At 49.8% G+C, this 10,789-nt stretch overlaps 1 long non-coding RNA gene across 1 annotated transcript in view; it reads right to left on the reverse strand.

The window, feature by feature from the left end:
• Positions 1-10,789, reverse strand: part of LOC110345428 (uncharacterized) — a 49,755-nt gene that overhangs the window by 20,959 nt on the left and 18,007 nt on the right. The gene's annotated exons all lie outside the window — the stretch shown is intronic.

The following is a 10,789-nucleotide window of genomic DNA, read 5'->3' on the forward strand; positions in this document are numbered from 1 at the left end:
AGTACAACAGAAAATGACAGCCTTGTCATTTGGTTTAACCCTTGCAGCACAAAACACTGGAAGACTATAGTTCCCTTTGTCACTGGTATTTGTTGACATCTCAGGCCACCATGAATGTCCCTGGCTTTAACAGCTTCGTTCAGTAAACACCAGGCCTTCTCTGCAAGGCCTGGAAAGCAGGTGTGTGATGACTCAGAGTTTTTTCCAATCACAGCATCAGAAAAGCTGCCCAACATTACTCCCTCCTCTGTCTCAGAGTCAGATCAGAGGCAGCAGATCACATGCCACACATCAACAAGGGGCAGGAGCCTGGGTCCCTGTCCTACGTCACTGGAAGCCATGGATGATGACCAGGTGGCAGCCACTAGCCCTTGGAATGCATAATTGATTGGCCCCACTGGATATGAAGAGGGGCATTTGTCATCTTTTATGAGAATATCTCAGCTTGGCTTTCAAGTCCGCATTCCATCTCTCTTATCTCCTCCAGAAGATGCAATACACTGCTGAAATGAAAGCAATTAATTGCAGCTTTTTATCAAGACCAATGCATGTTTTACTCCACGTGGTACCAAATTAATTATTTAACAGCATGGAAATGCCAGCTATCTGCACAGGCTGAGGCTGCAGTGCACAGCAGAACCAGTAACCTCTCAACTACTCCTCAAAGGGGAGGAGGCTACAGATCTCCCTGCTGTGGCCTTCGGGAGCCCAGAGGCCAAGTGTACATGTGAAGAGGCCCTTGTCTCCTGCAGCTGTGCCTCACCCTGTGCAGCCAAGGAGGGCTATCATCTCTGCCCTGGTTTACTGCTACATGCATTTTCTCCACAACATGGAGAACGCAGAGAGCCCTTCTTCTTCTGCAGTTCAGGAGGGTGAGAGGCAGGAGAACTCATTCAGATCGTGCCATGAATGGAATGCTCAGCATGTGGGAGAATGGCAGAGCAAAGGCAGAGCCAGAGTCAAGCTGGGAGGTAGTGCCCAGGTCGACCAGCATCATCCCAGTCCCCAGTGGCCTCCACATGGCAGGCGTAGGAGATGGGAGTGGATATGCACCCATTAGACAGAACTTGCAGGTAACCTACAATCACAAGACACACTGCAGGGTGGAGACAAAACAAAGTCCATGTACTCAAGAGAGAACAGACTAGCTGGCACATCTCCCACACCATGAGGGAACAAACATCTCACCATTACCACTGCTACTGGTAATTCTTAAAAGGAGTCATACACAAAGGGCTGAGTAAACCATTCAAAGGTTAAGTCCTTGGGGATCTAAGGATATGAGGTGACCATGTGCTGAGTCGGAGAAGCTTCCTGAGGCCCACGGCAGTGAGGTCAGGCTTGCTTTGGAATCTGGACTTCTTAGGTGTTGCTGTGGGTCAAGGAAAGGCATGACATGTACCGGGTAAGGTGTAGATGTGGCATGCCAGGTGGACAACCAGTAGATGGGATGACAGACTAATGCAAGCAGTTCATTAGGAGGCCAGTTCGGAACAAGACACACAGGGCCACATGGCCCACACCACACCATAGTGCCACAGGCCTTCCAATCAGGAGGCCAGGCCACTGTTGCACACTCACTGAGTGCCAAGGGCCCTCTGAGCACTTTTCAGGACCTATGTCACTTATTCAAACCAAAACTCTGTGATACTTGATTCCATTTCATACCCATTTTACAAGTGAGAAACTACGGCCTAAAGAGGTTAAGTGACTGAGTCAAGATCATCCAACCAGTGTTGGAGCTAGGATTTGAACTCAAAGACCCTGGTTCCAGAGCCCATGAAACTCTTTTTTAAATCTCAGTATCTTTATTTCTTTAGAAGCTGGTCTTTTTTAATTATTACTAGACACAGCAGCAACATTAAGCCCTTCAACAGAAAACAACCACCCATAACCCAGCCTCCATAACTCAAAGTTGTGGGTCCTGGCTCCTGTTTCCTTAGGTAGAAATTCCTCACCTATTATGGGGGTATGTGCTGAGAAATCCATTTAGTCAAAATACCATCCGGTTGAAACTGCACCCCCAGCCTCCTGCCACCCTTGGCTGGCCACACAGCACACTGTGTGCCCACCATTTCTCCTCTGTTCGAGGGGCTGGCTGAGTGCTGCAACTCCCTGGTGCCCCCAGCCTGGTAAGAGTCAGTTGCACTGCATGCTTCTGGCACAGGAAAAGAAGCAAGTTCAAAATTCCAACTATACTTTTACCAAATGCATGGCTTCCGTACCATCATAAAGTTGAAGAAGCATGAGTTAAACCATCAAAAGTCAGGAACAGTCCCTGAGTTGTGATAACCACCCCATGCTGTTGGTTGGGAGTTGCAGCTGAAGTCTGTCCATCCGGCCTGTTCCAGTCCCTGGGGACCCCAGCCTCCTCCCACCCAGCCACTTGAGCCCACAGCACCGACTGCTGGGGTACACTGCTGCTGCAGAGGAGAGCTGATTGTAGGGAGTGACTGCAGATGCTCCCTAGCAGAGTGAGCAGGAGGTGATCATAAGCCCCAGGCAGTGGTCCAGGAGGGCCTGGGCCAGGTGGAGGGTGGAGCTGGCCATGGCTGTGTGGGGACAGACCCAGGCGAGTGCCTGCTACTCCTTCCGAGCAGGAATTGTCATGGGTACCATAAATGCAGGACCTTCAGGGCTGATGACAATTTTGATGTGCTGCACTAAAAAATCTGTGAAGATGGTTAAGATTTAGCATGACTGACTGCCTAAATGCTTTTTTTTAATGTGTCTATAAAAGTGATATCATCAAAGCAAAGCCTTGTGACGATTAATCTGGCTGCAGTCTTCAAGGAGTCCAGGCCCAGATTAGTGTCCGACTCAGAGGAACAGTCAGGCCTGGGTCAAGCAGGAGGTGAGGAGGCCCCACCCAAACATGGGGATGCACTGGGGAGGGCAGCTGTGGACAGGGGAGGCTGGAGGAGGGTGGGCTTTGTTCTGAGTGTGTTGATTCTAGGTGGAGGGCAGCCTGGCTACCAGGAGAGGAGAAGAGGAAGGGTGGCATTTATGGGCTACCTTGAGGGAGGGTTCCTACTCTATGCCCTGTGCTGTCCTTTGCACAAGAAGCATCCTGCAATGCAAAGAAGTCTGACCTTGCAGAAAACGGAGGTGAATCCTGTGGAAACATTCACTGGAAAGACAAACGCAAAGAGGTCTTTGCCATGCCCACCCCTGAAAGAGAGAAAAGAAGAGGGGCCCCCAAGGAAAATTTGTCAGGGAAGAACAGAAGAACTGAGGGCTGCTTCCTGCTGCAAGCTGCCCCTGTCCTGGCTCCTCCCAGTGGACAGAGACAGCCCATCAGAGCCAGCGCTCTGCACACCATAGGGCAGTTACTCCCGGGCACTGAGTCAGGTGGGAACATGGATCATGCTGCTCCTGCCTGGTTCTCCCCAGCCCTGCCCAATGGGGCAGTCCTTGAAAAGACAGGCTTTCACTGGAGCCATACCGCCCTCTCCAGATCCTCCCTCCAGGCCCTATGTCATTTGATCTTTTAAGGACAGGGTTTGCACATGAAGCATGTTTTATCTCTGTTTCTTTTTCTTAATTTCTTCAAGCCATTATCAGAGCAGTAAGGCCCCCTGTCACCTTCCCCTTACCCACCATCTCCCTCTCCTCCCTCAGGGCAGGCAGTAAAAACTAGTCCCCAGGCAAACTTTCAGAGGGCCATGCAGGGGTGGTGCCAGTGGACATGAAAGCCAATCTGCTGCAACCCGTTGGAGGTAAGGTTCATAGCTGGTCACCAAAGGCCTAAAGTTTTCCCCACTGTTCCCATGGAATAGGCTTGTGAAGTCTATCCAGGTCACAGGGACCCAGAGGACAGAAAGGCTGTGACTGCAATGAAGCATCCTGAAAACTGCATCCTTCTGTTGGTTTTTGGCCCTATGAGCCATCTAATCTTTTGATTGGAGTGCAGAGATAGGACATATACACAATCCCATCAGGAATTTTCCAGAAGCTTCTGAGTGTTCCTCTCTACCTTCAATCCCCCAAATAGATGGCTCCATCATGGAACAGACCTCTGAAGTCACAGACTGTTTATAAAGGAGCTTTAGCTGTCACTAATGTGGCTTTGGGACTACAACAAAGAACAGCAAAAGCCTAGGGGGAAATTTAGGGGGAGATTAGATCTGAAGCTTTCCTATCTCTGGGTGATTAGAGAAGGCTGCTCTTGGCTTGTGTGGTAGAAACTTTAAATCCAGGAGGCCATAAAGGCCACCCCCCCCAAGTGCACCCTAGGCACTCCTCTGAGGCTCCGCCAGGGTCTGTGCAACCCCAGAGCCTCTGCACCCTCCAGCCTCACAGCCCAGTGCCCCGTACCCATCACCAAGGCTAGGCTCTGTTTCTTCTCTTGGAACTGCAAAGTGGCTCAGAAAGTGTAAAGTAAAATGTCACTCCCAAAGTGGGCTTGGCTTCCCTGGGAGCAGGGTGTGTCTTGTCCACTAACTGGACAGCAGAGACTCTGCCCCATGCTCAGGGAGGAGCAGCTCATCCTGACACTGTGCACTTCTGCAGCTGGGACAACCCACTATAGGAAAGAGATGCAGGAGTCCTGGGTGGACCTCTAGCCCCACCTCATCTAGCAGCTGGGGCAGCAGAATTCCAGGCAGACTGGAGGAGCTGCCCAGGACAAGGAGTCAAGCCCTTGTTCTACTGCAGAGCTGTGTAACACTGAGGCCTCTGAGGAGAGGGAACAACATAGGCAGAAAGAATGGGTGTCCCAGCCAGAGACCCAGTGCTGGCTCAGAACCAGGACTGTAGCTGCAGAATTCTGTCCAATCAAGGATGGCCCCTGGCAGCCAGGTCCTGATTAGGGTCAAGGAAGGTGAACCCCTCACAATAAGCCTGGCTCCAGAATCAGCCTGGCATACTGCAGAATGAAGGAGATCCATCCTCTCATCTTCCCTGACCCCAGAGGTACTTTGTCATCTGCTTCACTGTGCAGGATGGTGGATTTGATGCAAGAAAAAAAGTGCCATCTCCTGCTCTGACCCCCATCCCTCCACACCCTCCTATCCCCTTCTCCAAGTGGCCCTGGATCTACCCCCAGTCCTTTACAAGTCAATTACCTGCCCAAACTTTCTCAGGAAAAGGCTGACGCAAACCCATCATTTGATGCCCATCCCCAGAGCTGGGCAGACTGGGGGCTGGGACACTGGGGGGTGCCTGCACTCACCTCACCTCTACCTTGTGAGCAGGTTCACAGCCAGGGCCTCTTGTCCCAAGCACAGAGGCAATGGCCTGGGAGACTTCCTCTTAGCAGGATCCACCCTCTCAGAGGTGAGGGCTCTCCAGAGCTATGATGCCTCAGCAACTTTAAAAAAATAATTATCTCCATGCCATGCTTCTCTCAGAGAGTTATTGAGATCAAAAGAACAGCTTTACTAAGGGAAAAACAAGGGACAGACATTGTCAGAACAAATAGAGCCAATTGGACAGCATGGCTCTGCTGAGCTGGGATTTGGGGATTTTGTTTTGTTCCTTTTCTCTTCTCTAAGATGCTGAGGGCCAGGACAGCTCTTCTCTGCAGGAGAAGGGAGGGAGGAGCCTCCACCTCCTGCTGAAGTGTGTAGGAAAAACCCCACTGGTTTGAAAGTGGCTCCAGAGACCAGATCCCTCTCCTAACAGGCAAGTCAGCAGGGTAACCAGGCACTCCCAGTTGGCAATGGGTTCTGCACCCCTTGGGTTATTCAGGTGTTTCGGCTGCTGTTCTGATCGTGTCTCCTTGGCCCATAGATGGACGGGTCACACAGGTGGCCAGACTGGAAGGTGACCAGGCATCTGCTGCTATACCTGAGGCCCTCACATGGCACACAGGTCCAGGTGGAAGGTGCACTCTTCATGAAAGCACCCACCTGTGGACAGCAGCAGGTCACAGTCAAGGAGCCCGCCCCAGAGGCAGAAGATGACTTTGCTACGTCCTGAGATAGGGCCTTCCTTTATGAGTCAGAAGAGCTCCCTCCAGAGGAACGCTCTCCTAGGCAAGGGTGAGGGGAAAATGGACTAAGCACCTTCTGATTTGGTAATAATAAAGTTATCAACACGTAATGGGTATGCACTCTGTATGCAATATGGGTAAAGGAATAACACAGCCAATGTATAATTCATCCAAATAAATCTCGAAAAGCTCTCTACCCTCTTCCTTTCATTCAATCACTCAGTTGTTGACTCAGCATTCAACTGCACACCTGCTGGACACTTGCTAGTCACCTTGAGGGATGCTAAGAGAGCCAGACATGGTCCCTTGCCTTACAAGGAGTGCATATACATGAGTCAAGATTCCTTAAAAACACACAGTGGATGCCTGGGGCAGACGGTGGCTTTTGAGCTGAGCCTCGGAAGTGTTCAGAGGGAGTTCACAGATGGAGAAGGGAGTGGGTGACCTTCTAAGTAGAGAATAGTGTTATAATTGCACAGAGAGGAGGGTTCCAAACACAGTAACAAATAACTGGCAATAAAGGGCAGAATGCAGTAAATGTCACATGAACATTTCTGACAGCAAAGCCCAGACATGTTAGAGAAAAACACTTGTTTGAACTGAGGTGATCAAAAGAGATCCCAGAGATGGATAGGTTTTGTCAGGATTTTATAACAGGGGTGGGCTTTCTCTGAACAGCTGTAGGAAGGGGAATATATTCCAGATTGAGGACCAGGTTAACAAGGGACAAATCTTAGGGTCTGTGGACTAATGGGCACCGTTGGGAGTTTATTCTTGGGTACAAGTGGCCCTGAGAGTGACCCTGAGACACTGGGCTTTAGGAGAGAAAGGAGTGTTTTCTCCATTGAGAACCAGAAGGTCCTAGAGCTGTTTCATATGGGGAGTACTGCCAGGGGCCATGGGAAGGAAAGTCAAGAGCAGTGGCTGGCTGGGGAGAATACTCCTGGCTCCTGTCAGTGGCTCAGAAAGCTCCCCTCCTTCACAGCCCTCCAGCATCACTCACAACAGGGAGGGGCTCTTGCAGCTCTTAATTCAGAGACAGCTTTTCTATCAAAAACAAAATGAAAACATCAAGTTATCCCAAACAGGGCTCATCTTGAAAATACCATTTTCAACTTCTCTCTGTGGGTGGGAGGGACTCCCTTCCCATTGCCTCATTGCTCTGGGCACTTTCCTAACATGATCCACAGTTTTGCTTGAAGCCTGTGGACCCCTGAAGGCCACCTCATGTGCACTGCAGTCCCACAGCTAACTGCCACTAGGCAAGCCTGAGGACTCGCTGGAGTGGCAGGGGAAACAGGCAGAAGAAAGAAGCATGTAAAATGGGGTGGCCTGACTTCACAGCAGGGAACAAGGTGGGAAAAGATCACGGGTAACCCACCAGTCCCTGTTAGTCATCATTAATGCTTTAATGTTCTGCCTCCCAGTCTGCTTTACAGTTTCTGTCACATTGATAGCGCACACACACAGCTTGTATCCTACATTCTCCCATTCCAGCCACCACCCCTCTCTCTTTCTTCATATCCAACTTGCTCCCTCTCATCTGAGGAGCGCAGCTCAGAGGTGCTATGATTGCAACATGGTTTGCCCAAAGTCCACGCATTGTAAGCACAGTACTAGGGGTGATGTGGGACCCTTTAGAGACGAGGCCTAGTGGAAGGTGATTAACAGATCTACAATGTGTTCTGAGGTGGAGCAGAACAAGCACCATCACTCAACTTCCTTGTCCTCATATATTCCTCAATATATAACTCCTCATATATTCTCCTCCCCTTCACTTAAAACTTTTCAAATCTTCCTCACTCCTTGAAAAAAAATCAGTATGAGGAAAATCCCAACTCATACATTAACAGGGGGAGAACTGATGTCTTCATAGCACTCAGCTTTCTCCCTGGCTCTAGCTCTCCCTTGTGTGTTGGCTACTGCCAGGGACCAGGCAAGGGTCAGTACCCCACACCAGCCAGGGCTCTGCCTTCTGGCAGGGCTGTACCCCTGGATGCAGGGATTTCATGCTGGCTTGGGGCTCCCTGAGGGGGCTGCCAGAGTGAGATCCACACAATTATTCAGCTAATCTACAGCTCAAATGGACATTTTGACCTGAATTAATTTGGCAAATTGGGATAAAATGTACATAAGAAATAGGATATAGAAGTAGCAGTGCCATGGCATAATTACAGAAGAGGAGGAAGAGAGGAAGAAGGGAAGAAGGGGGAGCAGGACAAGGAGGAGAGGGAGGAAGAGGAACAGGAGGAAGGGCAGAGGAAGTTCCTGTAAACATTGCTCCCCTCTCTGGGCCAGATTCTTGCAAATGGGAGATGAATAGCAGGGACCAGGTAGTCTTCATCTCCTTTCCTCTCCGATTTTCCAGCAGCCCTTTACACTCTGTCCATGCCTACATTTGCTCACTAATTAGCACACTGGGGAAGATATTCATGGGCCCTGATTCCAGTGATACAAAATATAATTTGACTTTTGTAATACCATCTGTGATGAATCCAAATCCCAGACATCTGGGAGATAGACCTAAAAGACACTGAATCAAATTCCTAGGCTTTTCTTCCAGTGCAGAAGCAGGACATGAGGAAGGAGGGAGGCTGAGGTCTTCCTGTGGGCTCCTGAACTTTGGGGTCAAGGCTGAATAGCCATGGGCCTGGTCTGGACCCTGCAGGGAGGCTCCTGCACTCTGGGGTGACCTTGCACACCCCACCAGCCTGCAGTCAGGTCTGCAGTGACCGCAGGGACACATTGCCACAGAGGCAAGTTCCCTTCTGAAGTGGCCACCAATTCAAGTAGACAGAACAGGTATAGCACTGGCTAAAATAACTGAATAAAGTTACTGAATTCCCTATGAGGCCTAAATGGTACAGAATTATCCAAGCTACATACAGTATTGTCTGAACCCCCAGAGCTTAGGATCAATAAGGAACCCAATCCTTTCCCAAGCCCTGAAGCACCTGAGGACATCATAGGAAGAGGGAAGATACAGTTGACAGCTCTGAGGCCAAGTCTCAACTCACCACTCATGAGCTGAGCAAAACTGGGCATATCATTTAACTTCTCTGGGCTTCAGTTTCTTCATCTGTAAAACGGGTATTTTTAATAACATGAGTTAGCATAGGGGTGGTGCCTCACATGTGTAAGGTAATTGAGAAGTCTTATTTTTCTTTCTTTCCTTCCCCCTCTCAAGAGAAAGAGAGCAGAAAGAGATACAATCAAAAACAGTTTCTGATCCCAGCTCCTCCACCCATTAACGAGGTAAATTTGATCTCCTGTTGAAGCTTTCTGTTCTTACAGGTGACATGGGAATAATAATATCCAAAGCAGATAAGAGCGGTGTACATGAAAGTTCTCCATCAACTGAAAAGCATCATGAGAAGCTAAGACTGTAAGCTTAAAGAACAGAGAAGAGAACCTGTCTGGTGGTCTGGGAGCCTCCTGCTGGGGCTGAGTGGCAGCCCATGAAGTCGCTCAGTGGTAATCGACCCCAGTTCCCAGCAATAAAGCAGATCAGGCAGCTGCCTGGGTCTGGAGAGAAGCCTTCTGTCTGCCAATGCTAATGATGATGCCCTGTGTTAACCTTCCCCCAGGGTGCTCTCCACCCGGGACAGCCAGGGAGGAATGATTTCCTGGCTTGGCCTTGCCTGCATAGCTGGGCAGCTGCCTCTGGGCTGCAACCAAGGGACTCTTTAAGGGTGATTTTCTTTCACAGCAATGCTATTTTCCATGAAAAGAGTGTCTGGGGCTGCAGAGGCACTCTCTCACCCTCTCACTCTTCAAAACAGATTCAGTGTGGGCAGCATGGCCCTCAGGGCTGTGCATCTGGCATCTGCAGTGCCCTGTGCACAGGATGCCTTCCCCACACCTGCTCCCATGGAGCACCTTGACCTCCTTTAAGACTCGGGTCACCTAGGATCCTCTCTTCTGGAATTCACCAGCTCCTGTGACTCACAGCAGAAGCTGCATCTAAAGAAAATTCCGACAGCCCTCTGTCAGACATCCACACACTGAGAACAGGTCTCGGGGAAGGAGGGCTGTTCGGGAGAGTGAAGTCAGGGGCAGCCCCTGCACCCTGAGGTGCTACCTGGTGCAGCACAAAGACACCTGTTAAGCCAGGACACTCTTGAGTTTTGAGCTCCTCTCCTTCAATGGCCATATTTCCTAAGTCAAAATTTGAAAAGTGGTGTCAGAAACAATCCATTTTAATCAGAATAAATAATAATCTTAAGAAATCAACAGAACCTTATAAAATCCAACACCTACAACTACACACTTGGAAGGGACTTCTAGATGGAATTGGGGGACCTTGGGTGGGGCTGTAAAGTGACAATCGTAGACAAGCTGGCAAGGTCCTCTGCAGGGGGATACACTGCACAGTGACTGGAGGGCCTTGCACAGGGTCATCGGCAACCCTGCTGTCCAGCCCCATAGCAAGGGGACCTCAAAGGGCTACAGACCTCATAGGAGCCCTTCACAAAGCCCCAGAGGCTCTCCAGAGAGAAGACTTCTTTCCTTCTCCTCTGGTCCCACCCAACAGAGGGGACCTCCTAGATTGCCCAGCTGAAGGTCCACCCTGAGACAGCGAATAAAGGAGCACTACTAGGACCCTTAGAGAATGTGGCCAAGCTTCTCTGAAGACCATCTTCCTCCCCTACCAGAAGGAGAGAACACTAACTTACTTCTTGAACAAATAGTATTCATTCCTAGCTCTGTTTGGGGTTTATTTCTTCATACAAGCCTGACTGGGAAGAAAAAGTATATAATCTTCTTGCATTATTATTTTTAAAAAGCATCTGTTAATAGTGCTGTGAAGAGCTGCAGTCTACTCAGAAGGGCTCTGAAAGAGTGAATTGTACC

Source organism: Heterocephalus glaber, unplaced genomic scaffold, assembly GCF_053883595.1.
Source record: "Heterocephalus glaber isolate CG9 unplaced genomic scaffold, H.glaber_assembly_v1.0 deba00001446, whole genome shotgun sequence".
NCBI classification, from domain to species: domain Eukaryota; kingdom Metazoa; phylum Chordata; class Mammalia; order Rodentia; family Bathyergidae; genus Heterocephalus; species Heterocephalus glaber.